At 48.2% G+C, this 5,478-nt stretch overlaps 1 long non-coding RNA gene across 1 annotated transcript; it reads right to left on the reverse strand.

The window, feature by feature from the left end:
* Window positions 1-1,104: 1,104 nt before the first annotated feature.
* On the reverse strand, window positions 1,105-5,178 carry LOC142427817 (uncharacterized). Its single transcript, XR_012780097.1, has 3 exons — window positions 5,072-5,178; window positions 2,138-2,251; window positions 1,105-1,982 (listed from the first exon to the last, which is right to left on the reverse strand). It is a non-coding gene; the product is annotated as an uncharacterized LOC142427817 (long non-coding RNA).
* Between the last annotated feature and the right edge of the window lie 300 nt (window positions 5,179-5,478).

The following is a 5,478-nucleotide window of genomic DNA, read 5'->3' on the forward strand; positions in this document are numbered from 1 at the left end:
AGAATGGGTTTTGACTGCCACCTTGCACTTTATGCAAACACTAACTCAAAATAGATCTTAAGACCTAAATGTAAAAGCCAAATCCTAAAACCCTTAATAGAAAACATATATATAAATGTCTGTGACCCTGGATTAGGGAATGGTTTCTTAAGATATCTTGCATTTTAAGCAATTATGACATCTTAAACATAAGCAGCCCAAGTTCAACATAAGTTGAACTTCATCAAAATTAAAGTCCCTTATAATTGGAAAGACACAATCAAGAATTTGAAAAAGGCAACCTACATCAGTAACTATTCATGATACCTAATAATCTTGTATTCAGAATACATAAATGCTATAAGTCAACAACTAAAACTCCACAAATTAAAAATTAGTCAAGAAGTTAGTCAGTACTCTAAAGATATAAGTATGTTAAACATAAACTATATAACTCTATTATACATTTAGTCTGAAATTTCTGTAAATTGTTTGAAACTGAAAAATATTAAAACAAGTCTACAAGAGCTAAAATATATTTTGTGGCTATCCAATCTGAATTTAGGTAACATTTAATGAAATGAACACTAATTACCTGGGGGAGGAGGGGCGATATTAAGAACATCATATGTGAAGGAAGCAAAAGGTCATTAAACACAGAAAAGCAAGAAAAAAATCAAAGTGGACATCAGAAGAGACATTGAAATTGCTCATTACTTAAAGTAGCTAAGGCAAATGGAAGAAATGATAGAGTTAATAAAGTTGAACAGATCATTTCAAATGGCAGCTCAGGAAGACAAAATATTAAAAATTCATCATTTTTTTCACCTTATATGCTACCAAGTCCTGCCAGCCACCTCCACCCCCATCTGCCCCAACCCAAAATGGCTCTGATATCTCCCATCAGCCTCCACTACAATCCCTGTGCACAGCCACATTCTTGAACTATCCCCACAACCTCCCCACTGCTCTCCCTGCATCCACACCTGCACTCTTTCTCCAAGTATCTGCACCAGACTCCACACCGAAGCCCCAGTGATATACCTAATATTGCTATGACCATGTCACTGCTCCACTCAACTCCCTCCAAAGGTTCCCCGCCTTCATCAGGAAGCTGGATATCAGTTCTGGGAGGCCGGTTAGCACCAGAACCCAGCTGACCTGTGCCCAGCTCCTTCTTCTTGTCCTTTCAAATGCCTGTGTCCCTGAGGCATCTGAAAGGGAGGACAGGCCCCAGCAATTTTCCTGGACTTTCATCCTCGGCTGTAAGTGTCCCGTGTCATTTCCACTCGGTCCAGCATCATTAGGATGTGTTTGCATGTCTCTCTGAAGCAAGGATCGCATCAGCAGCCACTGATTGCCTGCCAGACCTGCACTGAATCACTTAACCCACAAACATCTGGCCCACTTTAGGGACGAAACACTAGGGGCTCAATGAGGCTCAAAGACTTTCCCAAGGAAATCAGCTAATGAATAGAAAAACTAGAATTTGATTTCAATTCGGATGGTAGGGCCTATCAGCCTACACAGACATGCTGGAGGGCTTTTGTGTCTACACAGGAGCTGGATCTAGAAAGGACAGTGTGAACCTTCACGGAATGAACAAGAGCAGGTCTCTGCACAGGAACCACCCTCCACACTCAGGCAGGGACTGGAACAGAACTTCCCCCGAGTGAGATGTCAAAGGTTACTGGTGGTTAACAGGGTCAGTTGCAGAAAGTGGGGGGTGGAGGGTAGAGGTGATGGGAAAATGACAAGGATCATGGAATGTTAGCTTTCAAACAGATTTTTATAATAGCTGTCAATAAGGCTTAAACCTGTAAATAACTAAACAGGCAAAAGTTGTGAGATAGATACAAGGGGGCTTCAAAAAGTTTGTGGGAAACTTCCATTCTTTTCAGATTTGTTAGGCTTTTCAGATTTGTGGGGCTTTTTCTTGCTTCTGGTTCCTTTGTTGGTCTGCTTTTGCACCTGCATGACCAGGTCCAGGGCCTTCTTGAAAGCTGGAATGACATAGTCCACTGGGGTGAGTGGTGTCCCCCAGGTCCCATACTCACTCAAGCAACAGCTGTCAACACCTGTAGTTGTTCAGGAGCCAGCAGAACTCCGACCCACTCCCCAGCCCCGACACCCCACACCCCCTTGCAACCAGTCTCACCTTGCAGGTAATTGAGAAGCAGGTCTACAGCGGGTTCTGCTTTATTCTCAATTTTCCCCGGGTTGTAGTCTGGCTGCTTGGACATCTCGGGAGAGCTTATCAGGTTGGACCTTGCTGCAACACAGAGGGAAAAGACCCAGCCAGTTCAGTAACTGCCAGTCAACGTAGCAAGTTATTCCTGGGGTCCTGACTCAGGTAAGGAATGCAAATGCCTGCATAGATGCCCACATCCTGCCTCCTGATCCTCATCCAGGTCCCCAAGCTTTGCCTACATCACAAAGCTAAGAGTCGGCTTTATTTCTTGACCCTGTATGCTACCAAATCCTGCCTGCCACCCCCCTCTATCATCTGCCCCCAACGCAAAATAGCTCCGATATTTCCCGTCAGCCCCCACCACAATCCCTATGTCACAGCCACACCTCCTTTCTGAACTATCCCAACCTCTTACCCGCTCTCCCTGCAGCCACACCTGCACCCTTTCTCCAAATACCTGCACCAGGCTCCACTGAAGCCCCAGTGATATACATCATGCTGCCATGGTCATGTCACTGCTCTGCTCAACTCCCGCCAAAGGTTCCCTGTGCTCATCAAGAAGGAGGATGAGTTCTGGGAGGCTAGTTAGCACCAGGACCTGGCTGGCCTGTGTCCAGCTCTTTCTTCATGTCCTTTCAAATGCCTGTGTCCCTGAGGCACTTGAAAGGGAGGACAGGCCCCAGCAATGTTCCTGGAATTTCATCCTCAGCTTAAGTGTCCCGTGGCCTCCTTTCCACGTGGTCCAGCATCATTAGGATGTGTGTGCAAGTCTCTCTGCAGCACGGATCACATCAGCAGCCACTGACGGCATGCCAGACCTGCACTGAGTCGCTTAACCCACAAATATCTGGCCCGCTTCAGAGACGAACCACTAGAGGCTCAAATACTTTCCCAAGGAAATCAGCTAATGAATAGAAGCACTAGAATTTGATCTCAATTCTGACGGTAGGGCCTATCAGCCTACACAGACATGCTGGTGGGCTTTTGCCTCTGCACAGGAGCTGGGATCTAGAAAGTACAGTGTGAACCTTCACGGAATGAACAAGAGCTGTTCTCTGCAAATGAATCACCCTCCAAACTCAGGCAAGGACTTGAACAGAACTTCCCCCTGGCCAGGGGACTGTAGGAAGTCCCATGTGGCTTGGGGATGAGCTTTCCTAGAAGAGCTAGATTGGGTGGAGAATTAAGACTACAGTAGAGATCAGGTGTCTGGTGGGTTACATGCTGTACTTCTAACCACAAAGCCATCAGCTGGAAACTACTGGCTGGAAAAAGAGGCTTCCTACTCCTGTGTAGAGTTACAGTCTGGGAAACCCCCACAGGCAGTTCTACCCTATCCATAGGGTCGCTGGGTCAGAATAGCTGCCAGTGAGTTTTCATGGGAGCGCTGCCTCTTGTCATGCCAGCATGTGTTCAAGGAGTGGTGTGGAGCACCAGGCCAGCCCCTCAGTCCCTCACTAGCAGAGCCACACCCCACCTGGATGGTCTCCTTGAGCAACTCTACAGCCTCCTTCAACTCCCGGATCTAGCTCATGGCTTCGGTAAAGCTGGAAATTTTCCTAAAAGCGCTTACTCAAAACCAAAACCAAACCAAAAGTACCCTACAAACCAAGCAACACACTCGGAATTTTCATTAGAACAGGGATAAAATGACTCCAGGTGGGAATACACAGTTAAAATGGAGTCGGCATAAATCTAAACATCGGACAAGCTACTTCTTCAGAGGCAGCAGAAACAGAAATATCCCTTTGGGCAATAGGCAGGAGCAGCTCCCACACTCCCCCACACTAACAGATTTGCAGAAATAATGGATCCAGTTCAATTGCCTGGATGTCTTTTACTGGCTACTTTCTCTGCATGAAAAACAATTACTGGTGGCAATTTCCTCCTGTCCCTCTTAAAGAAACCTTTCCTCCAGCTGTCTGTCCTCCACTAAGAAGCTTTCCTCCAGCTTTTTTCTGTTAAACACAAACAGGGTTTTTTAAAAATTAAATAACCTGCAAAATTTTTTAAGAGTGTATGTGGGAACGGGGGGTCTTCCGTACTTGAAGGGTCTTGCCCTTCTTTGGAGACTTATATGCCTTCCCAAAGAAAGACTGGCCCTCTTTTTGGTTGAGTTCCTGCTCACCGAACCCCATCTTTGTACAGCTGGGCCGGTCTCTTTCTCCTTTTACTTGCCACCTGCCATACGGTTGACTGGTAGCCACCAACCTGGGTCACCTCCCTTGAGGTCCCAGTCCTGGACTTACCCCACAACCTGGGAATGCCAATCACACCTCAATGCGCGGTGGGTGCGCTGGATTATCACTTCAACACCCTCATGGCTGAGCGCGCTCCCCGCTGCCGCCCTACAAGCTGTCAAGAATGAGCTAGGGCATTTCTGGACTACCGGGTGCACCCCTCCCCCTCCCCTTCCCCGCTCCCAGAGAAGGCACCGCCCAGGGGAGCAGACTGGGCAAACCTCCGGAGGAACCCCTAACGTTTTGTGCTCCAGCTGCAGCCACTCGCTTCCTGAACAGCAGTCACTTCGTGGTGAGAGAAGCCACAGACCCAGGGCTCACCTGTGAGCGGAAGACGTTCTAGGAGTTTCAGGGAGGAGCCACCGCTGTGTGAAAGGAAACCATGGAGCGGAGGAGACACGCAAAGTTCCCGCAATGAATCCGGAACCCCGACGCCCAAAGCCCCAGTCTGGGATCCTACTTTCTCCAACAGGAATTCTCCCTAGGAACCCCAACCAATCCCAAAACTGGGGGATGGAAGCAGCCCCTGGGACACCCTCCCACATCTCACCACGCGAGGGGCGCTGACGGAGCGGGGGAGGGGGAAGCAGGGCGCTTGCACGCAGCCAGGCTGCTGTGTGCACCAGGGTCACCCCAAACTGGTCACCGCGCGACCCCTCACCTGGGCGCGCAGACTACACAGTGCTCAGGTTGCAGGCGCTTCTCTGGCACCACACACCAGGCAGAGCAAGTAGGACCCACGGTATGACACTCACTTCCGGCTAGGACACCTCCACTTCCGGCCCGTCTCAGCGTGACCCGGAAAGGGAGGAGAGTAGTCATGGGTGTGATCCGGAAACACATAAGTGAAAAAACAGGCAGGCGTTAAGGCTTCATTAAGCTGCATAGACATTCAGGAAAATAAGAATCTTACTTGATATGGCAGAGATTAATATGACATCATTCCCACCAACATTATTTGAAAGTTTGTTCTTCATTACACTGACCATACAGGAAGGGATTGCGATGAATTGGAAATAATAAAATGTGGAGGTCTTAGTGGGGAAAAAACCCGCAAACACCCAGATT

Source organism: Tenrec ecaudatus, chromosome 15 (assembly GCF_050624435.1).
Source record: "Tenrec ecaudatus isolate mTenEca1 chromosome 15, mTenEca1.hap1, whole genome shotgun sequence".
In the NCBI taxonomy this organism is placed as follows: Eukaryota; Metazoa; Chordata; class Mammalia; order Afrosoricida; family Tenrecidae; genus Tenrec; species Tenrec ecaudatus.